Genomic DNA, 25,688 nt, shown 5'->3' with positions numbered 1-25,688 from the left:
TCTAATTACATGAGCATAGGGTGACAACATATGGTAGTACTGGATGAGCCATGCTAACTTGTGGATAATTGTGCTCATAAATTTACATACCCTGGCAGAATTTTTGATTTCTTGGCCATTTTTCTGAGAATATGAACAGAAAAAACGATTCTTTCACTCATGGTTATTGTTTGACTGAATCCATTTATCATCAATCAACTATTTACTCTTTAAATCATATCAACAGAAACTAGCCAAAATGACCCTAATCAAAAGTTTACAAATCCTGGTTATTTTGGCCTGATAACATGCACACACGTTGACACAAAGGGGTTTGAATGGCTATTAAAAGGTAACCATCCTCACCTGTGATCTGTTGGCTTGTAATGCATGTGTGTGTAAATAAATAAAAGGTCAATGGTTTTCTGGACACCTGACAGACCCTTGCATCTCTCATCTAGTGCTGCACTTACATTTCTGGATTCTGAGTCAGGTAAAGCAAAAGAATTGTCAAAGGATCTGCGGGAAAAGATAGTTCAACTGAATAAAAACAGCAAAGGGCTATAGAAAGATATTCAAGGAATTCCAATCAGCAGTATTCAAACTAACCAAGAAGTGGAAAATTAGGGGTTCTGTTGAAAGCAACAGTCAGGTAGATCAACTAAAATTTCAGCCACAACTCTCTCTGAAAAGATGTGATGTGACCATTTCAAGATGCACAATAAGGAGGCACTTGAATAAAGATGGGCTGCATGTTTTTTTTTTTTTTCTATTGAAAAAGCCCATGGCGTGCAAACACACCCAAAAAACTTCCACCCGGTGCATAAAAAAAGTGCACACACATAAAGTGACACACTAAAAAGTGCAGACGGGTGCCTGATGTCCTCCAAAAGAAGGACCATACCCTGATCCCCCGGGGCATTAGGCTCCAGACAGGGGCTGAGGTACCAGACTCAACAAGTGGGCCCCGGACGAAACCGGAAGCCCTCCTTTCCCCAGGAGGACTGCCGAAACAGAACCTCCTAGGTACTTGGTACTGTGGGGGCTTCCCCGAAGGTAGGCCCCCCCTCATGGAGATTGGACCAAGCCAGAAGGCCTATGTCCGCTCTCCCACAAGACGTTCAGGATTGGTCCGAGGACCGACACCCTACTAATCAAACGTGAAGTGACAAACAGTGACAAACACACACAAATAAAATAAATAAAAAGTGAGGAAGGGATAGTGAAGATGAGAGTGAAAAGTGACCATTGTGCAATACAATGGCCGGCCCTCCGGCCAGGAATCAAAAATTCCTCTGGTCCTAGCCAAAAGGCCAGGCCCTAGAGGCAGGTGTGAAAAAGCGTGTTAATGGTGACGTGACCTAGGTGCCTAAATCAAAGTGCGGGACGCACAGTGAAAGAAGGCACCCCTGGGCTGCCACTCCAGGGGCACATCACCATGGGCTTTCCAACAAAAGCATCCCTGGCCCCCCAGCCCAGACCACAACAGCCCCCACCCCAGTCAGGAAGGTATGGAGATCCAGGAGCTTAGTGAGACCCTTTACCATCAGGTCCACCCTCACTCCCATCACTCCCACCTAATTACATCCAGGACGTACTGGCCGCTCCCCCCCACCCATCAAGGGGGAACAAGCGTTCCAGTCCCGAAAAACTGACTGGAGCTAAAGCTGCCACAATCCAGGCCAAAAGGCCAGGGTCCCCTCCCCTGGCTTCGACCAGTGGTTCTCCATCCCCATCAGAAGGCTTCCCTTTCGGCTACGAACCGCTCCAGGTCACCTTTACACCAGCAGGCTTTGCATAGCAACCGCCAACCCTGCTCCACCTCGCCGTAGAACAGGGACGGAAGCAAGCGCCACCTCCTGGTAACTGATAAGAACAGATACTACACTTGATCTTAGCCAAAAGGCCGAGAAGCGATGGGCCCAGATAAAACTTCAATACAGAAAGTCCAATATATATATATATATATATATATATATATATATATATATATATATATATATATAGCAGCGCTCAATATGCAAAATCTTGTTCAGATGTTGTTCATATGTGCTCTTGAAAAAATGGTGATAGAGTCCAGCACATGAAAAAAAAAAAAAAAAAAAAAAAAAGAAGAAGAAGAAGAAAGATCGGAACCACCTGACGTTTTCCACCTTATGTGCTTTCAAAATACAAGCCCCCCTTGGGGATGCACTCACCAGAAAATCAAGGATATAAGAGCCTTCAATATACCAAACCACCATGTTCTTTGGTCGTGGAAAATCAAAGATATAAGAGCCTTCAAACCATTATATTCCTTGGTCGCTAGATGTCACCATAATAGGGTGGTCCAAAGCAAGCGATGCTGGAAAATAGGCATCAACACCAAGCTCACTTTCCAGCATCGCTTGCTTTGGACCACCCTATTATGGTGACATCTAGCGACCAAGGAATATAATGGTTTGAAGGCTCTTATATCCTTGATTTTCTGGTGAGTGCATCCCCAAGGGGGGCTTGTATTTTGAGAGCACATAAGGTGGAAAACGTCAGGTGGAAGGTGGTTCCGATCTTTCTTCTTTTTTTCACGTGCTGGACTCTATCACCATTTTTTCAAGAGCACATATGTACAACATCTGAACAAGATTTTGCATATTGAGCGCTGCTATATAATATATATATTTATATATTTTAAATTAGTAGACTTTCTGTATTGAAGTTTTATCTGTTTTTTTATATATATACCATTTTATATGATTTATTTTTATTAATGGATTTAATTTTTAATTATTAAACTATAATGACCCATAAGAGCGACATCTAAAATCAACACTAAGACCCCTTTCACACCAGGGCATTTTGCAGGCGCAATAGCGTTAGAAATAGCGCCTGCAATCCGCCCTAAAGAAGCTGCACCATTGTATGTAGTGTGAAAGCCCAGAGGGCTTTCACACTACATCGGTGTGCTGGCAGGACGTCAGAAAAAAGTCCTGCCAGCAGCTTCTTTGGAGCGGTGAAGGAGTGGTGTGTTTACCGCTCCTCCACCGCTGCTCCCCATTGAAATCAATGGGGCAGCGCTGTAACACCGTGGGCAAAATGCCGCTATTGCGGCGTATTGCCGGCCGTTTTAACCATTTCGCGGCCGCTAGCGGGGGGTAAAAATGCCCTGCTAGTGCCCGAAATGCGCCGCAAATCCGGCGGTAAAACGCTGCTAAAAATAGCGGTGTTTTACCGCTGAAGCAATGGGCGGTGTGGTGTGAAAGGGGTCTTACTGATTTACTTCAACAGGCGCCTAACCAATTTTTGCAGTTTTATGGCAGACTGTGGCTGCAGGGATGGTAGAGTGGGGAGAGAACTGCAGGGTCTAAGGAGCCATGTGCAGGTTCATCCCTTCTGGGCCTGGACTTAGCAGTACTGCATGTGGTGGGTAATAGATGGGGAGAAGACTCACAAGCATCACCATATGAGGAAGAGAGCATTCTGTCTGACATAGGAGTCTACTGGTGAGAGGAGCTGCTCTGAGCACCACCGGTGCCATCTTGGCTGCAGCAGATTCCTAATGCAGGTGTATAAGCTTTTGGGGGTGTGTAGGAGCCTTGCGCCACCAGGACATGATGTCTGAGGGAGAAGGAGACGCGATCCTGGATGGTTAGGTGGGCACTGTAACCATCATGCGTACTGGGTCCACAACTAGCTGTGTGTGTAGCAGCCATTTTGCTCATGTCTCGGCTCCTCTCAGCCATATTGTCATGTAAAGGGAATACCACAGTGACCTTGCACGCCCCCCCCCCCCCCACACACATACACACACCTTTTTCTTTCAGTTTTACAATACACGTACAGTTAATCCATTGATCAGACACACAGACCATTCCACAATTTATGTCTGGAAACTAACAAAACAGTTACCCTCTTGCCAGCTGAGCAACCCAGGGAACTAACAGATACTGGTCGTAAATAGATCAAGCCACATAAGTGCAGACAATTTAGTAGTTATAATGTTGAAACTTCAGCATGATTCATAACTACTTAAATAATAGCACAGCTATATCATAAACACATTTACTTTCCTCAGTTAATTTGTAACGTTTCAAGTCCAGACAACCCTATGTCAGACCATATGGGGAACCACAAACGCCTCTTATCCCTCCTAGGTAAAATAGGCACCTGAAACCTGTCATTTATACTTCTCTTGTAGCAAATTTTACGCTGGACAATCATCTGCTGGTAAATTGTAAACCATATCTGGGACACTGTCATAATGTGGTGACCTCCCAGCTGCACGAGCGCTCCCTTCTAGATATTACATGAAAAGAAGGGACATCACGGGGGGGGGGGGGGGTTGTGCTTGTGGGACTCGAAACAGACAGCGTGCATGTTTTCTCCTGGCGCGGACCGGCAACTTTTTCATAAAGCCATAAGCGGTGTGTACACAGTGGTGAATGATGGAGGGACACAGACACTATTCCAGAGGAATGTGAGCTGAGTGTTGGCTACAGGCATATTCAGACACACCTACTCAGCATCTTGCTGTGTGGCATTTGGTAGCGGCATATTAACCATTACCAAGTCTGAGCTCAGCAATAGATGCATGGTAATAGTACCTCTCCTGTGTGCTTAGGACTATGTATTCCCAAAAGAAAGGGACAAAAAACAGGGAGAAGGGGCGCAAAAGCACATTGTCGGGGTCTGTGCACCCTAGTCATGCCTCCACGCCATCATCCTCCCCTGAAAGTCCTGATGCGGCTAACCAGGCTGAGCCATTGGATCCATCAGGCATTGTAGCTACCTCCAACACTTCAGCCCTTACATACGTCACTAACGACGATTTAGCTACAGCCTTGGCTGGATTGGAAGAGAAGAGAGCTAGTTTGTTCACATCCTCCTCCCAGGCTGGGAGGAAGTTGTGCTAGGTCCTCTTCCCCTGTCCTGGACCCATCATCTGCGGATCAGGGGGGAGTCTCTCTCATCTTCACAGTCGCAAAGGTTGCCAATTCAATCACTCACTGAAACACTGCGCTTTTTTTTATAAAATTACCCTTAGCAGATTTGACGAGCTCCCTTCTCTTTGGGTTCTCTTAAAACTCCTCAGGGTTTACACACTTTTCCTATGCACCCGTTGCTGAACAGCTTATATATACTGACTGGGATCACCCAGGCATTTTATCCCTCCTGAAAGATTCTCTCAGCTCTATCCTATGGAGGAGAAATTTAGTAAGAAATGGAGGGTGTCAGCAGTAGATGCTGCAGTTTCTTCTTTGAATAAAAGTCTTACTTGTCCAAGTAGACAATGTTCAGGTATTTAACCACTTCCCACCCGGCCAATGCACATATACGGGCAGGTGGGAGCCGTCTACTCCTGATAGGACGTTCAGGAACGTCCATCAGGAGGAGCGGGATCGTGCCCGCGCAGCGGCGCGATCCCGATGCGCCCGTGTCACCGGGACACGGCGCATCTCAGATCGGCAGGAGGGCTCTGTGATTGGCCCTCCTGATCACATGACGGCCGTGTCCAATCATGTGATGTAAACAAACAGCCGGTTGCTAGGCAATCGGCTCTCCTCTCCTCACACAGAAGTCATCGCTGAGGAGAGCAGATTGCTGCAGCCGGCTGATGATCAGTGAGTATGAGCTGTTTTTTACAGCTTTTTACTCACTGATCTTCAGTCTGGTGTAAACACACAACACACCACACAGTGTAAACACAGTCCCCACATATGTCCCCATAACACACATGTCCCCAAAAAATAAAAACACATGTCCCTAATAATAAAAACATGTCCCCCACATATGTCCCACTAAAATCACTTGTCCCAATGATTATGTGCACACATATGTACGTGATCACCTGCACACATATGTACATGATCATTTGCGTACATATGTCCGTGATCACACAAACCAATTATTATACACTTAACGGATTTTTTTTACCAAAAACATGTAGCAGAATACATTTTGGCTTAAATTTATGACAAAATTTGATTTTATTGGATTTCTTTTAAAATAGAAAATGTTTTTTTTTTTTCCAAATTTCCGCTTTTTTGCGCTTATATCGCAAAAAATAAAAAAACGGAGTCGTGAATAAATACCACCAAAATAAATCTCTATTTGTGCGAACAAAATGATAAAAATTTCATTTGGGTACAGTGTAGCATGACCGCGCAATTGTCACTGAAAGCGCTAGAGCGATGAAAGCTGAAAATTGGGCTGGGAAGGAAGGGGGCGAAAGTGCCCCGTATTGTAGTGGTTAAAGACCCAGCGGATAAGAGGCTGGAGTCATTGCTTAAAGCCTCATTTGCCATGGCCAGTGCAGTAGCACAGCCTGCAGTAGCAGCAATCGCTGTCTGTCAATCCCATGAAGACAAGATGAAACAGATCAAAGGGGAAGAGGTCCCAGACCCAGCAGAGCTGCCTAGGGCCCTTTGATTTGTGGTTGATGCCATTAAAGATTCTATTCAGACGCCTCGCCTTGCCCTTGTGTTAGCACACCTGCGGAGGGTTATGCGGCTTAAACATTGGTCTGCAGAGTTGCCTTGTAAGAAGCTGCTGACTGGGTTTCCTTTTCATGGGGGAACAGTTGTTTGGGGATGACTGATAAATACATCCTAAAAATATTGGGTGGAAAGAGTACCACCCTTCTTCCAGTGAAAAGAAAGTAGGAGTCTTTCAAACGTCCGGGCCTCTCCCTCACCAGGGTCAACAGCCTCCAGGAAGGAAGGCCTCAGAACCAAACACAGGGCCAGAAAAAATCATGGGGGCAGAATCTGCAAAGCAGAGTCCCAAAGCCTCCTTATGAAGGAGCGACCCTGCGTGATCGAGTGGGGGGAAGTTTTCATGAGCCTGTTGGGAGGAACTCCAGGACAGATGGGTCATCTCCACAGTGTCTTGGGGATACAAACTAGAGTTTCGACTTCCTAAGATCTAGCGTTCCCAAGGACCTAATAAGACGGTCTTTGTTCCAGGCACTAGACCGGCTGCTGTTATCAAGGGGTGATCATAGAGACTCCCTTAGGAAAATAGGGGTTGGGGTTTTATTCAAACCTCTTTACGGTGCCAAAACCGAATGGAGACGTCAGACCCATTTTAGATCTCAAGGGTCTGAACCAGTCCCTAAACATCCGCCTGTTTCACATGGAATCAATTCACTCAGTAGTGTCTACTCTTCGGGGAGAACTCCTAGCGCCAATAGACATCGAGAATGCTTATCTCAATGTTCCAATATTCCCCGCCCATCAGAAATTCCTGCGATTCGCAGTACAACCGTTTCAGTTTTCAGTTTGTGGCCTTGTCCCTTGGGTTGGATAATCACACCTCAGGTATTTACAAAGGTCCTGGCACTGCCTTTGTGAAGCTTAAGAGCCCAGGGTATAATGCATACCTAGATGACCTCCTGCTGATAGATCAGTCTGTAACAGGGCTAGATCAGAATGTGGCAAGCACTGTCAAATATCTGGAGCATTTAGGTTGGATTTTCAACCTAGAAAAATCATCCCTACAGCCAGTAAAAAGGCTGGAGTATTTGGGTCTCGTTATAGACACCCCACAAGAGAGCGTTTTTACCCCAGGCAAAAGTTGGCACTATAAGAGAACTGGTTCACATGGTCAGGACAAGGGAGAGCCCTTCTGTTTGCCTTTGAATGAGGTTGTTGGGCATAGGGAACTGCCTCGAATGAGGCTACCATTTTCCCTAATTCCATTCAAGGCTACTGCAAAACAGTATTCTATCCGTTTGGAGCAGAAAAGGCCAGGATTTGGATTGCCCAATGTGCCTCCAAGAGTGTGCCAGAGTCAACTGGTGGTTGTTAGCCAAGAACTTACAGAAGGGCAAAACCTTCATGCCAGTTACCTGGAGGGTAGTGACGTTCGATGGCAGCCTTTTGGGCTGGGGAGCAGTCTTCGAAAGAGCACTGTCCAGAGGAAGTGGTTGGAGTCCGAAATGGCCTTGCCTATCAACATTCTAGAAATCCGGGCAACACATCAGGCCCCAAGGGCCTAGACAAGCAGATTGCAGAACTAACCTTTCCAGATTCAGTCCGACAATGCCACGGGCGTAGCCTATATCACCAAGAGTCATGCCGCCCAGAAAGAGGTAAGCCATATACTGGCTTGGTCAGAAGAGCTTGTTCCTTGCCTATCTGCGGTGTTTAGCCCAGGAGTGGAAAATAGGATTTGTATAACAACTTACCTGTAAAAGCCTTGTCTGAAGTACATCACGAGACACAGAGCCATAGTAATTACTATGTGGTTATAGGCCTCCTTTAGGTGATGGACACAGGCACACCTTAAGACAGGAAGTCCACTCCCTATTTAACCCCTCCCACTACTGGGAGTACCTACGTTTTTGTAGCAAAGCAATGCACGTGTATACCAGAAATAAGGGGGGACCTCTGTGTCCCGTGATGTACTTCAAAGAAAAAAGGATTTTACAGGTAAGCTGTTATAAAAATCCAATTTTTTTAATCGTACATAAGGGACACAGAGCCATAGTAATTAAAATGTGGGATGTCCCATAGTAATGCCAACTCAAGGGAAGGAGACTCAACAAAATGGAGGGAACCATGAGATTAGAGGATTTATACTGCAGCTTGCAGCACACTGTGCCCAAAGGCAATATCCTCATGACTTTTTACATTTACCTGATAGAATATGGTAAATGTATGGACTGAAGACCAAGTTGCGGCCTTGCAGATTTGAGCCATGGAGGCTTGGTGATGCACTGCCCAAGAAGCAATAAAAGCCCTTGTGGAGTGCGCTTTGATTTGAAAAGGTGGAATCTGCCTCTTTAAAAACATAAGCTTGAAAAATGACTTGTCAAATCCATTTAGAAATAGATTTTGATGCTGCCTGTCCTCTTTTAGGACCTTCAGGCAAAACAAACAAAAAAATAAAAAATTTTTGAATCTGAGCAGTCGCCTTCAAGTAGACTGACTGCTTTTACCACATCAAGAGAATGCAGCGACTTCTCTTCCGTAGAACCGGGTTCTGTTAAAAAAAAAAAAAAAAAAAAAAATGAAGGTAGAACAATATCCTGGTTTAAATGAATACTTGACACTACCTTCGGTAGAAAGTTACGATGGAGGACGCAATACTACCTTATCCTTATGAAATTTAATATGGCTCGTTACAAGAAAGAGCAGCCAACTCTGATACCCTCTTTGCAGAAGATATGGCTACCAGAAAAACTAGTTTCCTTGTCAAAAGGACGAAGGGAATAAGTCATATCGGCTCAAAAGGCTGTTTTTGTAATGCTGACAAAACTAAACTCAAGTCCCAAGGGTTCAAGGGTGACATAACCGGAGGATTAAGCCACGTTACCCCCTGAATAAAGCTACGAACCAAAGAATGCAAAGCAACTGGTCCCTGAAATAATACTGATAAGGCCGAAACCTGGGCTTTGATAGTACTCAAGGCCAACTTCATGTCTAACCCCATTTGTAGAAAGTCAAGGATTCTACCCATGACATGCTTCCTGGGGTGGGAACCCTTGGATTCACACCAGGAGACATATCCCTTACAGACTCTATAATATATGATTCTGGAGGCCAGCTTTCTTGCATTAACCAAGGTAGATACCACTGAACCCGACAGTCCAAACTTCTTCAGAATGTGGGTCTCAATAGCCAAACCATTAAATTTAGCGCTTGTAAGGTAGGATGGAATACCAGACCTTGCAAGAGAAGGTCTGGACGTGGTGGTCGGGTCCATGGGTCCCCTACTGCCATCTTTATGATCTCTATAGCCAAGATCTCCTAGGTCACAAGAATCGCAGACTTCCCTTCCTGCTTGATCCTGAGAAGAAGTCGTGGAAGCAGCAGATTGATGGGTAAGGTCATTTCTGACCTGGACCATTTCCCTTGCATCCGTTGTTACCACCTTCCAGGTAACTGGTAAGAAGGATTTTCCTTTCTGCAGATTCTTGGTTATCAACCACCAACCGAGGCTCTGGCGCACCTTTTGAGCAAGCACATTGGGCAATCTAGAGCTCCTACCTTCTTGTACCAAGCCAATAGGATACTGTTTTGCAGCAGTCTGAGCAAAAAAGGAATGGCCTTGAATGAAGCCATCTTTCCCAGCAACCTCAAAGTCGAATAGAAGGATTCTTCTTGGCCTTGATTACCTGAATCAGCTCCCTTATGGCACCAATCTTCGCCTGGGGTAAGCATAACCTCTTCTGGGCTGCATCTATGATCAGACCCAAGAATTCCAAACTCCTTGATGGTTTTAACGAAGATATCTCTAGGTTGAAAATCCAACCTAAGTATTCCAGGTAGTTGACTGTGGTGACCATACTTTGGTCTAAACGGGCTACCGACTGGTCTATCAAGAGCAGATGGTCTAGGTACGCTAAAATTGTTATACCTTGAGCCCTTAACCACTTCAGCCCCAGAAGAATTTACCCCTTCTTGACCAGAGCACTTTTTGCGATTCGGCACTGTCACTTTAACCGAGAATTGCATGGTCGTGCGACGTGGCTCCAAAACAAAATTGATGTCCTTTTTTTCCCCCACAAGTAGCGCTTTCTTTTGGTGGGATTTGATCACCTCTGCGGTTTTTATTTTTGCGCTATAAACAAAAAAATAACGACAATTTTGAAAAAAAATGCATTTACTTTTTGCTATAATAAATAAATATTCCCCCAAAAATTTATGAAAATGTTTTCCTCAGTTTAGGCCGATACGCATTCTACGTTTTTGGTAAAAAAAATAAAAAAATGCAATAAGCATTTGATTGGTTTGCTCAAAAGTTATAGCGTCTACAAAATAGCAGATAGTTTTATGGCATTTTTATTGATAGTTTTTTTACTAGTAATGACGGCGATAAACGATTTTTATTGTGACTGCGACATTATGGTGGCCACATTGGACAATTTTGACAAGTTTATGGGACCATTGGCTTTAATAAAAATGTGCCTTGATTATAGGAATGCAACTAAGGATTCTTTTCATAAACGATTAATCAGCTGATTATTTTTTCGATTAATCGGATAAAATCATTAAATGGAAAAATGGCATTTTTTTATTTTATTTAAAAGTAAATATTCATATTCATGAATAAGCACTACAGCTAGTGCGAAACATCAGCAATTTTTCCTTGTTCGCTGTGTTTGTTGAGCTGTGATGTGATTTTCCAATAAAAGGAAGTGGTCTTCTGAAGAGTGCGGCTGTACAGAGCTTGTTTTTCATCTGTTATCGATAAAATCAATTGTTTCAGCCCTACTTGAGTACTGTATAAAGGTCACCAGCAGTGAAGGGATTAACCACTAGGTGGTGCTGTAGGGGTTAAGTGTAGCCTAGGGAGTGATTCTAACAGGGGGGGGGACAGTGGGGCCTGCGTGTGACCAGCCACTGATCAGTGCTCCCAATTACAGGGAAAGCTGATCAGTGACAGTGTTACTAGGCAGAACGGGAAGATTGCTTGTTTACATTAGCATCTCCCTGTTCTTCCACGTGGTGAAATGATCACGGGTATCCCCGTGGACATCAGGTCTGCGGGACCTGCGATCACGGAGCTCCCAGCGGGCTCACGCAAGTCGCCTCTTAACCACTTAAAGACCAGGCCTCTTTTTCAGACTTGGTGTTTACAAGTTAAAAGCAAGTTTTTTTGCTAGAAAATTACTTAGAACCCCCAAACAGTAGCTTTGGGCCACAGTTCCGTAAATGGGTATCTATGCTATACAATAGTCCCAAGGTGGCCATTAGATTGGGTTCGCGGATATCCAACTTTTTTGCGGTGGGCAGGGGCACCAGGCAGGGCCTGCCGCTGTCTCCTTTCTTATTCACCCTGGCGGTGGAGCCCCTGGCCATCGCAGAGGTCGGCTGAGGAGGTGCAGGCCATTAGGGTAGGAACTATTAAGGAAACCCTTGCCCTCTACATGGAAGAAATGCTCTTATTTCTCAATGACCCAGAAGGCTCCCTGAGAGTGGCGCTAGCCATCTTTGAAAAATTTGCTACATACTCAGGACTCAGAGTAAACTGGAGTAAGTCGTCCCTCTTACCATTAGATGCAAAGGCTAGGGAAAGGGCAGACCTCAATCTGTCACTACAGTGGGTGGATTCTATTAAATACTTAGGAGTGAGGATCACTCCAAAAGGTGCAAGACTATCAGTCGTTAAATCTATTTGCCTTCATAGTACTCCTCGAGCAGAAAACACAGGCATGGACTAAATTGCCCGTCACTCATAGGCAGAATCGGTTTACTCAAAATGAAAATGCTTCCGGTAATCCTCTACTATCTTAGGCATGCACCAGTCTGGATACCGATGTAATTTTTTTTAAACAATTGGAGGGTATTGTCGGTGCATTCCTGTGGGCACCGAAACCACCCAGGATAAGGATGAAGGTTCTCCAAGAGACAAGTGACCAGGGAGGGTTGGTAGTGCCAGACTGGCTCAAATACTACCTTGAGGATCAAATGGTGTTTGCCCGTAGATGGCCAACATCCGATGATGGGGACACAGCCACAGTGTTGGAAGCTGCCCATCTGGGGTCGTATGAAAGTTTACATCTGGCGCTATTCAGGGGTACCAACTTGGATCTGCCCATCACCAACAATGACGGCCACCATCAGGGCGTGGGAAAAGGCACTAAAATTAGCAGCCCCTAGCTATACAGGTATGTCCCCATCCACTCCCTTATGGATGAATAGAAGATTACCTCACTTCTACGGATTACCAGATCCCATGACCTGGCAACAAAAGGGGTAAAACATTCAAGGACTTAACCCATATGGGTGACTTACGAACCTTCTCACAGTTGCAGGCAAGCCATAATCTACCCAACTCCTACTTTTCAGTTTCTTTCAAATCAGATACGCATTCCAGGCTCAGTTTGGGGAGTTAAGGGTGGAACCTCTGCCCTCGACACTCAAATCTCTGCTGTCAATGGAGGACCTGCCCAAGATGCTTTCCATAGCGTATAAGGAACTCTTTAAAACCTCAACTAGGCGGTAATTAAGTGTAGGACCAAATGGGAAGCTGAAGTCCCCGATATTCAGGTCGAGGACTGGGATGACATGTGGACCCAGCCCTTTCAACATATAGTATCAGCTAGGGACCGACTGATCCAATTCAAATTCTTGCACAGAAGCTACTATACACCGGCTAGAATTGCCAGGATATATGGGCTTGCAGTGGCAGAGTGTTGGAGATGTTCTCTCTCTCCGGCAGATGCTGACCACGTCTTCTGGCAATGCCCACACATCCAAGGTTTTTGGCAGGAGATTACAGCCTGTATCTCAGGCGTGTTGTCGGTACCTATTCCCCTGACAGTGAGGGTATGCCATTTGGGTCCGGTAGAGGAGGTGGTCCCTTCAAGGGCACCGAGAACACTGCTCACCATCCTGTTATTTTACGGTAAAAAGGCCATATTGCTCAAGTGGAAGAGCAGACAGGCCCTGGACATTAGTTATTGGAAACACCTGATCAATTCTGTTACCGTATTATAAAACAACGTAACAGGGCGAGAGGATGTGGGAAACAATTTGATGGTATGAATCGGATAACACAGTGGGCTGAGGGAGGAACACCTGAGATTCTTTAACCATATGTTAGGGGTGGAACGAATGGGAATACAGAACCGGGGATACCGTGGAACCGAACATAATGAGATATACTTATACCGGAATCATCTACTCAGAGGGAGAGGGAATCTACGTCCGAGACTGCAATCCGCATAATAGAGGGGCTGAGCTGTGACAACCAGGGGTGGGGGGTTGGGGGGGTAGGTAGATGAATTGTTAGATAAGGATGTTAGGCCCTGCGTGGCCAGTTGGCGGGGCTACTGTTATGTCAACATGGCCCAGCAGTTGTACGAGTTCTATGAAAAACAGAAATTCTAAAAAAAGAAAAAAAAACGAACCCCTAAACAGTATACTCCCTCCCCCCCCCCCCAAACACCCTAGAGAATAAAATGGAAGTTGTTGCAATACAGTCTTTCCCACCGTATTTGCGCAGCGATCTTACAAGCGCATTTTTTTTTTTTTTTTAAATACATAAAAATAAGACCACAGTAAAGTTGACAAAATGTTCGTTTTAGATTGTGAAAGATAATGTTATGTCGAGTCAATTGATACCAAACATATCACGTTTCAAAATTGTGCCCGCTCGTGGAATGGCAACAAACTTATCCTTAAAATTCTCCATGGGCGACATTTAAAAAAAAATTTGACCAGTTGCAGGGCCGGTAAAAAAACAGAGCGGCATAGCCAACCATTCTGGCTTCCCCTTATCCAGGGAGAGGGGGAGAGCTTTTTCCAGGTGGGGGTGTTTTTGTAAGAAATCTCCTCCCTCCCCAATCTTACTGGAGTTCTGAGGCTGCTCGCCGGAGGAATCTGCAGCTTCTACTGAGACAGCGTGACACAGTGTAGAAAAGCATGCCAAGGTACGTGCTCTATAAAGCCCCCAGTGACTTTTAGGCATGAAAACATTTACTTTTTAAGGCTGGGTTCACACTGCTGCGGGGGGAGATCCGGATGTGATTCGCACCGCAAATCACATCCGATCTCCGTAGCGATGCGCGTACAGCCATACATTTAGTATGGCTGAATTCGCATCGCTCCCGCAGCAAACTCGCACGGGACCCTTTTTTTGGTCCGCAACAGAATTGTATCGCATGGGGGTTCACACCATGCGATCCGATTCCTGTGCGAGTCGGCAGATCGCACTGCGATATGCGGACGGATCTGGGGGTGTCATTAACATATCATTGACACTCCCAGCCGTCCGCATAGGGCAGTGTGAACTGCCGGCGGGAGTAATGCGATGCGGTAAAACGCCGCGGATTCGCGGCGTTCCCGCATCGCAGCGGTGTGAACCCGGCCTAATGGAGACAATTCAGAAGAAACTTTAAAAATTCCTTAGACATCTCCATTTACCTTTCCCTCCGCAAGGTTTTCTGTGGAAAAACAGACCCAAAGTTCACCCCTCATTGTGGGCTCCATTAAAAAAACCTTCAGGAACTGGGGCCCCTTTTCATTCGAGATATCCACACTCCTGGACCCGTAAAACACCCCGCCAGAAAAAATTTAAGGCTGAAAAAAAACCAAAAGCACTGGATCCTGGGGTCTAGCTTTGTAGAAGATAAGAGTTACAGGCTAAACCCCTTTTCTTCCGGCACGAGGCCCGGGTACCATTCAATTCGGCCAAAAAATACGCTTTGAATGGATCTAGCTGCATAGCTAGCCCCAGCAAGGATTGCTCCAGTGGAGCTCAGCACATCTTTACTCGTGACCAACAAATTAGACAAAAAAAAAAAAAAAACACTGGAGGTACTCCCAGTAGTGGGTGGGGTTATATAGGGAGTGGACTTGTTAAGGTGTGCCAGTGTCCATCACTTGAAGGTGGCCTATAACCCCACAGTAATTACTATGGCTCTGTGTCCCGTGATGTATAATTAAGAAATTAGCAGGCAGATTTCTTGAGTCACCAGCAATTTCTCTGGGTCTCAGGGTCTCTGAACCCTGACTTTTTTGGCCATATGCCAGAAGTGGGGTACCCCAGACGTGGACCTATTAGTGTCCAGGTTCAACAGAAAGCTGGACAGCTTTGGGTCAAGGACAAGGGAACCGCTCGCGGGACAGATGCCCTAGTAACTTCTTGGGATCAATTCTCACCGATTTATGAGTTTCCTCCAGTTCGCTTGCTTCTGCGCCTTCTACGCAGGTTAAAGGGGGAACCTAAGCTAGTAATCCTTGCTCTGGTTTGGCCCAAGAGGTCCTGGTATGCGGCGATCATGAGAATGGCAGTAGGGAATCCTTGGACTTTCCCATCTCGCCCAGATCTGCCATCGCAAGGGCCAGTGTTCCATCCTGCCTTGCAAATACTAAATTTGACAGTTTGGCTGTTGAGGCCCTCATTCTAGGAGGTCGGGGGCTTTCAGGCACAGTGGTAACTACCCAGATTAAAGCAAGGAAGCTGGCCTCTAGGGCTATTTACTATAGGATCTGGAAGGTCTATGTCTCCTGGTGCGAAAACAAGGGTTGGCATCGTCGCAAGTATGTCATAAGTAGAATTATCACCTTCCTACAGTTAGGAGTAGAGATGAAACTAGCCTTGAATACTATCTAAAAGGTCAAGTCTTGGGCTTGTCAGTTTTTTTCAAAAGCCTCTGGCTTCATTCCTTAGTTCGGCCTTTATACAGGGAGTACCGCGTATAAACCCACCGGTTAAATCACCTCTGTGCCCATGGAATTTGAACCTGGTCTTGTCTGCCCTTTCAGGAGTCTCCTTTTGAACCAATATGTAATGCTCCAGTGGTCCTTGTGACAAAAAAAAAAAAATTCAATTTAGACTTACCGGTAACTTGTTTTCCCAATAGACTTTCAGGACAGCCCCCCCCCATATGAGATCTAATCTGTAATGGTAGGCAAATGTCGTCAGACTTAACCAGGTAAGCTGCCTTACATATCTGTTCGGAGGTGGTGCCAGCTTTCTCTGCCCAACTCACCGCTGTAGCCCTTGTGGAATGAGCCCGGACACTCACTGGACTCCTCTGGCCAGTACAGGAATAGGCTTCTGCAATAGCCATCCTTAACCATCTTGCTATGGTTCCTCAGGAAGCTTGCTTTCCCTTTTTATCACCTGAAAATAAAATAAATAGTGCATCCGCATGCCTAAAGTCCTTAGTGGCTTCCAAATAACTTAGGACTGCTCTCTTAACATCCAAGGTATAGAATTCTTCTTACCTGGCGGATTAGAGCAGAATGTAGGAAGAATTATTTCCTGAGATCAGTTCTGAACCGACGCCACTTTGGGCAAAAAATTATGATCTGTGTTTAGGACTATCCTATCTGGAAAAACAGAAAAGGACGGCTCCCTGATTGACAAGGCCTGCAACTCACTGACTCTGCGAGCCAATGTAATGGGCACTAAAAAAAAAAAAAAAAAAAACTGTTTTTAATCGAATGAATTTCAGGGAGGCCAAATGAATAGGTTCAAAGGGATCCCTGATCAGGGCCTGTAGAACAGTAGTCAAGTCCCACACCGGGCAATTCTTAATCACGACTGGTCTTGACCGAGAGAGTGCTTTGAAAAATCTGGTCACTAAAGGGTCTGAAGCAATAGGTTTCTCCAAGAAAACCCCCAGCGAGGCCACTTGAACCTTAAGGGTGCAGATTTCTAGGTCATTGTCCGCCGCTTCTTGCAGAAACGCCAACAAGGACGCAATTTGTTTTGCCAATTTTGCAGAAGTTGCACACCAGGAGTTGAACACTTTCCAATATTTAAAGTATATAGCCCTTGTGACCTTTTTCCTACTGGACAGCAGTGTAGCCACCAAACTGTCTGAGAAACCCTTTTCCTTCAAGAGCTGCTCCTCAGAAGCCGTGAATCTTAGCTTTGCTAGATCTTGATGAACCAGAGGGCCCCACAGGAGGAGATCCTGCCTTAGAGGAAGATGCCAGTATGGTTTTAGTTGGATCTGTAGCAGGGACAACAACCACAGACGTTTTGGTCAAAACTGAGTGATCAGAATTATCGTATCTTCTCTCCTAATTTTGCTTATAACCCGAGACATATCAAGTGAAATGGGGGAAAGGCGTAACATAGGTGAAAATTCCATCTGTGTGCCAAGGCATCCACTCCCAGCGACTGCTCGTGCCTGTTCAAGGAGAAGAGAGGGACCTGGGCATTTCCCTGGGTGGCAGAGATCTACTTTTGGCTGTCCCCATCTTTCTATGATCAACCTGAAGACCACTGGATTCAAATGCCATTCTGCCTCTAAGACCTGGTTCCTGCTGAGGAAATCTGTTATTTCGTTTAGAGATCCTTTTAGATGGATCGCTGACAAGGATAGAGCATGCTGCTCTGCCCAATCCAGAATACCCCTGCTTCTGGTTCCCCCCTGTCTGCTTATGTATGCCACAGCCGTGGCATTGTCTGACAGGACCTGAACACGTTGTCTTTGGACAAAAACTGAAAAGGCCAACATCGCTCTTTGCACGGCCTTCAGCTCCCTCCAGTTTGAGGACCTCCCTGCTTCCTCTGCGGACCATGAGCCCTGAATCCACTGACTGGCCATGTGAACCCCCCCAACCCCAGGAGCTGGCGTCGGTAGTCAACCGAACCTGGACTGGGAATGACCGTAAGAGCCCCTCTAAAAGAACCTCCTGGTTCCTCCACCACCATAGACTTCTCTTTACTGTGGAGGGGATCCTTACCAGAGAATCCAACAAACTCTGTTGGTGGTCCCAAACCTTCAATAAAAAGGTTTGCAGAGGTCTGAAATGGTGCTTCGGCCATTGGACCACCAGAATGGAAGAAGTGAAGGTTCCCAACACTGAATCTTCCTGATGGACAGACTGATTGGACTGTAGCTGAGCTACTAATTGCATCAACTTCTCCCGTTTCTCCTCCGGCTGAAAGATCTTTTGATCCAGAGAGCAGATACGGAACCCCAGGAAGATCACTTTCTGAGCAGGGACCAAATTTGATTTCTGTAGATTTATAATCCAACCAAAAAACTTTTAGGTGGGCGCAGGCTCTGTCCAGGTCTTTTTGCAGGCCATCCCTGGTCTGGGCAAAAAACAGCAGGTCGTCCAAGTACGGGATCACCGAGATTACCTCTAGACGTAGGGGCGCTAATGCGTTAGCCATAATCTTGGTGAACAACCTCTGGGACGAGGACAGGCCGGAACAGGAGGGCTCTGAACTAGAGGTGAACTAGAGGTGAACTAGAGGTGAACTACCTTGCTCCCCTCCCTTAGTGCCAATCTCAGATAACTCTGTGACCTGATGGAAATCACAACATTGAGATGCCATATAGCATCCCTGATTCATGAGGTTCCTTACAGAAAAGATGGAATCCATCCAAAACCTCTTGTACTGCACTGATTTGTTCAGCATTTTGAGGTTTAAAACTAGACGGAACTTTCCTGAAGGCTTCCGGACCAGGAACACATGCGAATAGAACCCCTGACCCAGTTCCTCTGTCGGGACCAGCACAATGACTTTGATACATCAGATCCTGAATGAGGATCCCTTGGGATATTTGAACAAGAGCCTTTGCAGAGGGGACTCAGAATTCTATCACCTAACCCTGGGAAATCAGTCTTAAAAATGAACAAATTTTGTGTAATGGCTCCCCCACTGAGGGAGGAACTCTTGGAGCCTCCCTCCCACCTCAAGTGGCGAGTCATTGTGGCTTGGTGGCGGACACAGGAGGATTGAGGAGCACTCCACCCCTACCCTTGGGTTTCTGTGACCTATCTTCCTGTTGCCCCTTTGGAGCCCGAAAAAACATCTACGCATCTGCACTGGCTTTTTCTTGACCGGGAATGACTTTTGTCCGCCGTCTGGTCAAGAATAGATTTTAACCGAATAACAGATCCCCTGCAAAGGGAATACTGCAAAGTCTATTTTTCTACGCCGCATCCCTTGGCCAAGTTTTCAGCCACAAGGCCCTTCTTACAGAATTAGTCAGGGCGGCTGACCTGGCTGTCATGCGGACCGACTCAGCTGAAGAATGTGCAATATACGCAATTACCGCTGATAGCGTAGAAAAGGAGTCTAAAAATCTCCTGCTTTGGGGAATCAGCCATAATGTGTGCTTTCAATTGGTTGACCCAATAATCTAGATTCCTTGCCACACAGGTTGTTGCCATGGCCGGTCTCAAATGAATCATTACTGACTACCAGGCTCTCTTTATAGAAGGAGGTCCATCTTTTTATCCATTGGCTCTTTCAAAGTGCCCATGTCCTCAAAGGCCAAGTCTGTCGACTTTGAAACTTGGGAGAAGGCAGAATCTAACTTCGGGACCTTGTTCCAAATAAAATCCGGACTGTCTTTGAAAGGGAACCTTCTCTTGTGCGCCCTAGAAAAAAAAATGGCTTCTTCTTGGGCTCTAACCATTCCTTCTTGATCATATCAAACCAGGGAATGGACTGGGAAGGTACGACTTCTGGAATCCCCTAGCCTCGCATATATACGATCATGTAGGGAGAGTTCTCTTTTCTTCCTCAATTCCTAAGGTTGCATAGATCACCTTGAGGAGACTTCCCACTTCTAAGGATAATTTATACTTAGAGGCTGCCTCTGAATCATTTTCTTCTTCCTCCGAATCAGATTCATCTAAGGCCAAAGAGAAAGAATCCTGGGAGGTGTTTTGTAACATCCCCCGCCATCAATTGAGAACACCCCTGGAGCGCTGAGGATGACTGTGGGGTTCTAGGCTCTGACGTTCCAGGACCTTCCGCTAAGTTAGATCTGAACGCCTGAAAAGTAGCCTTGAGCTCATCCTTAATGGTTGTTATTAAATCACCACAAATGGATGGGGATTCTTCCTTAACCAGACTTGAGATCAAAAGGATCTGGACAATTGAGAGACACTGCTCCTACCTTGTGCTTTGTGCCCCCTGCTTTCCAGTGACCGGGAATTATGCTGCGTGCCGTCCGAAAGGCTCTCCTGGCCACCAGAATGATAGCGGCTGCACACTCCCGCAATGCAGCATGCGCTGCATGCGGGAAAAACAAACCCTGGGGCCGCCAGCTCTGCAAAAAGAAAAATAGGGGATAGGACAACCGGTGTACTGGCTCTCCCCGAGCACTGAAGGGGGAGAGAGCCCATGGCACCGTCCCCACTGGGAGGCAGATGGGAGGACCAGCCCCAGAGAAAAATACAGGTGAGAACCTACCCTCTTCTCAGGACCAGCCTAAGAGATCATGGCTCCCACCGGAGGTGTTCCTCCCAGTTGGAGGAAACAAAAAACTGGAGGCGGCTGCGTGGAGGCTTTCCTTTTAAAGCTCTGATGGAGGAGGGGTTTCCTTTCAGGAGGTGGAACCATGATCTCTCTGGTGGCTGTACTGAAAGTTTTTGATCGAGATAACATTCACAGAAGGGTTTCCGAGTTGGCAGCTTTCTCTTGTAGAGAGCCATACTTGATTGTTTATGAGGATAAGGTGGTCTTACGTCCTTGCCCGTTCTTTTTTTACCTAAGTTTTCATATGAACCAGGATATTTCTCTGCCTTTGTTTTCTCCAGGCACCAAGGAGCACCCATGCTGGGCCCATCGAACTGACCTCCAAAAAGGAGATCAACCTCCAAGCCCCCCACAGCTCCGCCCCTCTGGTAGGAGGAAGCCATGATGCCTAGCAGGCTGCGGCCTAAATTTCCATCTGCCTGCTGCCAGAGCACTGCCCACGGGGGGACCGGACGAGTCCAAGCTTCTGAACAGAGGGTGGAAACCCAAAAACAAAGCATTGGCCCCTGCTGCCTACCCAGCACCCGGTCGGTAGGCCGCAAAGCCTCGGCCTAAATTACGGAAGGATGTGCGCTCACCCGCCTCCTAGACCCAGCCACTGCAACAGGTGGGCCCAATGGGATACCCCCCAGTAGCAGCCCGAGGGTGGAAGGGGGCGTGGGACATTGTGTCCAAAAAGCACCTAGGAAAGAAGCCTGGGACTCACCCAGGAAGAGGGGGGTGGAGAACCCCCGGGAGGAACGGACCACCCCAGGGAGTACCCGTGCCCCACACCATGACCAGGGAAGGAGAGGAGGGGGTCCCATACTGACTAATTCAGCGAAGTGTGCAAGTAACACTCCCAGACAGATCCCCTTACCACCGAACTAGAGGGGCTGTCTGTCATGAGGAACGCTGCAACTCCCGGTTGTATGCGACCATGCAAACCGATTAACTCGCAGGGTCAACTCCCGTCCAGTGGGGCCATCTTGCGGCTGACCTAGCATGTAGCTGCGGTCTGCATGTACTCGCTGGCCAGACTGAGGCAACCACTGGATCTTAGTGTCCAGCCCGTCGCCCAGCCCGGAAGTTGATCGTAGATCTCACCGGAAGAAAAATTCAGGAAAAAAGAAAAAACTAAAAATTTCCAGGACTAGAGATCCCAGCAGGGAACTAGGTCCCAACTCCTGACTAGGCAAAAAAAAAAAAAAAAAAAAAAAGAAGAAGAAGAAGGCCTATAGCAGAGATGGGGGTGTACACCACCTAGGACTGCCCATAGGCGTAGCCAAGTCTTTTTCTGCCGGGTGTCCTACTCCTATAGGGGGCGGTATAACCATATGGTTCTGAATAATGCAGCACTGTGTCAATGAACAAAAGAGAAAATTGTCTTTGAAAAATCCCTACGCAAATACTATGTGAAAAAATGAAATAAAATTCTAAATAAATCTAATTCATTTTAATCTTTAAGGCTTTTGCTTTAAAAAATAATAAAAAAGTAATTTTCTAGCAAAAAAATTAGTTTTCATAACAAAGTGTCAGAAAGGGCTTGGTCTTCGAGTGAATAGAAGAGTGGGTGACGTGTGGCATAAGCTTCTAAGGTTGAGCATAAAATGCCAGGGCAGTGCTAGACCCCCCCCCCCCCCCCCCATGACCCCTTTTTGAAAAGTGGACACCCCAAGCTATTTGTTGAGAGACATGTTGAGTCCATGGAATATTTTATAATTTGCCACATGTTTCCTGAAAATTACATTTACAAGCCAGTCACTAAATGATATATTGACCACACATGCCATGGGTATATGTGAAATTACACCCCAAAATAAATTCTGCTGCTTCTGGTGAGTAGGGAGAGACCACATGTGAGGCTTTAGAAGACTAGCCGCATACAGGACCCCGAAAATCAAATCGCAGAATTCAGGATTTCTAAGGGTGTAAAAATAGGATTTTTGTACTCGCCGTAAAATCCTTTTCTCTGTTCATTGACGGACACAGCATCTTCATCTTGGCCTTAGGGTTATATCGCCTCTTTAGGAGAGGACTAGGCAGGACATGATAAAAACAGCAAAACTGCACAATACCACCCAGGGGGCGGTCCTACTGGCTATAACCCCTCACACTGCAACCAGCAGCTCAGTTCGTCAAAAGCAGTACAAACACAAATAGGAGGGGTGGGTGCTGTGTCTATCAATGAACTTCAGAGAAAAGGATATTAATCGCTCCACCCATAACAACCAGAGCTCCTCAACGGAGGAGTTGCAACTTTAAACAGCCGCCTGCAAAACTTTGTGGCCGAAGCAAGCATCCGAAGATGCGCTCACATCAACATTGTAAAATTTTGTGAAAGTGTTGAACGGATGACCAGGTCACCGCCTTACACACCTGAGAAACAGACGCTTGATGTCGGAAAGCCCAAGAGGCACCAATTTCCCTGGTAGAATGTGCCGTGACAGGAAAGGGAGGCATCCACCCCCTTATGGCATAAGCCTGAACCACAGTCTGTCTGATCCGAGAAATGGTGGACGACGAGACCGCCAGGCCCTTCTTCAGGCCAGCCATCGATGCAAACAGCAAGTCAGACTGCTGAGAAGGAGCCGTAGCAGACAGATACAGCCGCAGAGCCCGGACTACATCCAAAGAACGCAAAGCAACCTCTCTGGGATGTGACGGCCGAGGACACACGGACAGAGGCAAAATGTCCTCATTTAGAAGAAAACAAAACCAAAATGAAACAACCTTTGGAAGAAACTAAGGCTGCAGACGCAGCACCGCCTTGTCCTTGGGGAGGACCAAGTAGGGAGACTTGCATGACAAGGCCGCCAACTCAGAAACCATCCTGCCAGATGTAATAGCCACTAGAAAGACTAATTTCTGAGAGTGTGTCAATAAGGGAATCCCCGTGTTTTCAAACAACGGTTTCTGAAGCACCGAGAGCACGAAATTCTAATCCAGAGGAGGCAGCGGTGATCAAAATCGGAGAGGCCAAATGTCGAACCCCTAAACAAAGGTACTGACCAATGAATGAGTCGCCAAAGGTTGCTGTGAAAAAAATAAAAATAAATAGAAAAATAAATAAGGACAGCCAAAGCCGATATCTGCCCCTTAATGGTGCTTAATGCAAGTTTCTGATCCACTCCTCACTGCAAAAAACCGCAGCATCCTGGAAACTGAATATGTACGCGGACTTCACCCCATCTCCTCACATGGAGATGTAGGCCTTCCACATACGATAAATATTCAGAGAAGAGGACTTCTGTGCCCTCAGCATAGTGGAGATTACCGAATCCGACAGAGCTCTGCCCCTTAGCACCAGGCTTTCAACAGCCATACCGTTAAAATCAGCAACGGTAAAGCAGGATGAAGTATTGGTCCTTGCACCAGAAGGTCTTCCCGCATTGGCAGCTGCCAAGGAACATCTGCCACCATTCGTACTATGCACCAGATTGGCCTTGACGTCCTTGGTACACCGGCAATCAGAATCACCAGAATCCCTTTGGCCTCCACATGGCGTAGCAGACATGGTAGGAGCCTAAGCAGGGGGGGGAAGGCATACATCAGCCGATAATGCCCCTATGGAGCCACCAATGCATCTGACGCATCCGCCTAGGGGTCTCTTGACCTGGCCACAAACCTCTGTACCTTCCGATTGAGTTGAGAGACCAAGAGATCCACATCTGGTGTGCCCCACCTTAGGCAAATGAGCCGATATACATCCAGATGCAGTGACCATTCCCCCTGGTCAAGCAGCTGACGACTTAGGTAGCCCGCCTACCAGTTTTCTACGCCCAGAATGTATACGCCGTCAGAGCCGGCACGCACCACTCTGCCAATTGCAGGATGTGAGCAACCTTCAGTGCTGCAGCCAAGCTCCTTGTCCCTCCTTGATGGCTGACACACGCCAGCACCATGGAGTTGTCAGACTGGATCCTGACTGGACGCTCCTGCAGCATCTGAGACCATATGGAGAGGCACCGCCTCATCGCCCGGTAGGTAGGATTCTTCTTGCATCCAGTGACCCTGGGCAGACTGTACGACCCAAACCTCCCCCCCCCGCCTCGAAAGTGGCTACCATGAGACCCAGAACTCGCATGGAAAAAAATAAATAAAATAAAATAAAAAAAAAAAACAGACGACCACCTGCGGGACACCAATAACTTCACCATAGCTTGAAGAGTCTGCAGCTTGTCTGAAGGGAGAGAGACTCACCTCCGAGTCGTCCAGAATCAAGCCCAGGTACTCCAGGCATTGAGTTGGCACCAACACTGACTTCTGGAGGTTCAACACCTAACCAAACTGCCGGAGTCTGTATCGTGATCGCCACATCCTCCATTAATTCTGAGGCGGACGCTGCTCTCAGGAGGAGGTCGTTCAGGTAACACACGATCGGGATCCCTCGTCTTAGCAATGCCAGAATTGGGGCTAGCACCTTGGCGAAGACCTTTGTTGCCGTCGCTAGGCCAAAAGGGAGAGCTACAAATTGATAGTGCTTGTCCCCGACCGCAAATCGTAGAAACCTCTCATGCATATGGGAACATGCAAGTATGCGTCCATGATGTCCAAGGACGCCAAGAAATCCCCCTGATGGAGTGCAGCGACCACAGAGCGAACCGATTCCATCCTGAACCTTTGTACTTACATAAAGCCGAAGAGGACCTTGAGATGCAGGACCGGACGGACCCTTTCCTTCTTTGAGACTACAAACATATTTGAGTAGAATCCATGAAACCTTTCCAGCGTCGGTACAGGTACTATCACCCCGCACAGCAGCAGGTCCTCCCAACGAGCCGTAAGAAGATGAAGGGGAAAAAAAATAAAAAATAATCTGTTTGGCAGACAAGAAAGAAACTATCTTGTAGCCTGATGAAACCAGTTCGCAGACCCACTGGTCAGAAAGGAAGAAGGTCCACTGGGCTGAAAACTCCCGAAGGCGACTCTCCACCCGAGAGTCGGGCAGAGGCAAACGTTCATGCGCCAACAAGTTTTCTCGCTGGCTTGTTTGGCTTGCAAAACCAGGTATGCTTTTGTCCCTCAACAGGCACCTTGTCGGACTGGGAACGCTT

General features: G+C 46.7%; 1 protein-coding gene and 1 pseudogene across 4 annotated transcripts in view; both read right to left on the bottom strand.

Moving 5' to 3' along the window:
• TCF20 (transcription factor 20) overlaps window positions 1-25,688 on the bottom strand; it is a 437,268-nt gene that overhangs the window by 328,161 nt on the left and 83,419 nt on the right. The window lies entirely within an intron of this gene.
• Window positions 1,718-1,897, bottom strand: LOC143928539 (U2 spliceosomal RNA; annotated as a pseudogene).

Source organism: Lithobates pipiens, unplaced genomic scaffold (assembly GCF_037356315.1).
Source record: "Lithobates pipiens isolate NorthernLeopardFrog02 unplaced genomic scaffold, aLitPip1_a1.2 Scaffold_23, whole genome shotgun sequence".
Classification (NCBI taxonomy): domain Eukaryota; kingdom Metazoa; phylum Chordata; class Amphibia; order Anura; family Ranidae; genus Lithobates; species Lithobates pipiens.
The sequence above is the reverse complement of the archived record's forward strand: the minus strand, read 5'-3'. Positions and strand labels throughout refer to the sequence as shown.